Genomic DNA, 1,412 nt, shown 5'->3' with positions numbered 1-1,412 from the left:
GATGTTAGTACAGCAAGTAACCTCACTGCCCCAGCTAATCTATGGACATCCTCTCCTTTCTAATCCGCAGAAACCTAACCTTAGAACTACTCATTACCAGGGAGAAGAGAACAAATCCCCTTAACCCTTTTCTTGCATAAAAAAACCTACATCATCTCTTGCTTAAATAGTTTCTTGTTCTCATCAACTTTCCCAGTCAATAGGGTGCTCATCACTTGGGGTCTGGCTGTGGCTACCATGCCTGTGATTAAAGTGAGAATCTGTAACACCAGAGCATTGATCTTCTGTTGCTGGTTACAGGATTTCTGCTGCAGCACAGGAAATACATGGCTTTCCATTTAAAGAAAAGAAAAAGAAGAGAGAAAAAAAGTAATTACCCTGAAGCAATCCAGCTGGAAAGGTCCTGCAGGTTAACTCATTTCTTTTTAGTTACAGCAATACACAAATCAGAGCTGGTCTGTACTGATTTCCTAACGCATCGCAGCCCAGATCGGCTGTAAAGTGGAATCTGTGTCAGAAGCACATTAAATCCTGGGATTCTCTTCAGCTAATAACCGAGCTATGTATCAGAAGGACCAAAAATAATCCAGCCCAGACTGTCTGCTTCCCTTAATCAGCCAAGCTAAATTCATGTGATACCACGACTTTTTCTAAGAGGTTGAGTGTATATATACATACCTCCCTCTCTATGCTTATATATGTAAAGGCAGATGTATTCCTTGGGTTTTGTAGTTCCCAGCTGCACCATTCACAGAAAATGAAGTTACACCTTTAAAGTTACTACATATTTGTAGATACACCTTGTTCTTGAAAGGCAGGAAGATTACACAAAAACTTCCTATCTCCAGTTACATTTTTGGTTTAAGGCACAGAATCAATGTAAGAGGTCATATGAAAAGTGTAACATTAAAATCCTTTCTTCTGAAATATCCAAATACAAGAAATGCTAATTCAAAACAGTTACAGGGGGGAAAAAAGTCTGTTTTTCATGGTTACACTCCCACAAAAGGCAAAATAAATCCTGAATTCAGATCTTCTGTGGATGAAAATTATTGGCATTGATTTACTCAGCTGTTCGGCATAGCCCCTTTTCGAAGGGCAGTTCTGTTCCTACAGGCTTCAGTTAATAGTTTCTTTTACATTGAGTTCCAAGAGGTGATTGCATGGAAATGCTGCATATAGTGCCAGGTGAATTCTGCCTTATCCTTCATCATGCTCTTCACCCCTGGTTGTGTGTCCTCTCCCCTTTTCAAGCTAGCTTTTTATAGCTTCCCTTTTATTCATATTATTGCTTATCTCTCCTTGAATTATTCAGTATAATTTTAAAAATTAAGCCAATTAATTAAGCCAACACTAAATTATTTGCAAACATTAAGTCCACTCTCTGTATTCTCTTATCACTAGTCTGTTGC

The 1,412-nt window shown here is 38.6% G+C and overlaps 1 protein-coding gene across 3 annotated transcripts in view; it reads right to left on the bottom strand.

The window, feature by feature from the left end:
* Positions 1 to 833, bottom strand: part of MPP4 (membrane palmitoylated protein 4) — a 27,255-nt gene extending 26,422 nt beyond the window's left edge. Inside the window, exon 1 of one of the 3 annotated variants that reach the window (XM_017728086.1) lies at positions 378 to 833. The gene's annotated coding sequence lies outside the window, so the exon portion shown is untranslated. The remainder of the gene's footprint in view (positions 1 to 377) is intronic. The other 2 variants (XM_017728124.1, XM_017728119.1) reach the window with 2 other exon arrangements.
* Between the last annotated feature and the right edge of the window lie 579 nt (positions 834 to 1,412).

The sequence above is a fragment of the Corvus brachyrhynchos genome, unplaced genomic scaffold (assembly GCF_000691975.1).
Source record: "Corvus brachyrhynchos isolate BGI_N302 unplaced genomic scaffold, ASM69197v1 scaffold370, whole genome shotgun sequence".
Classification (NCBI taxonomy): Eukaryota; Metazoa; Chordata; class Aves; order Passeriformes; family Corvidae; genus Corvus; species Corvus brachyrhynchos.
This window is presented reverse-complemented; position numbering and strand designations above follow the sequence as displayed.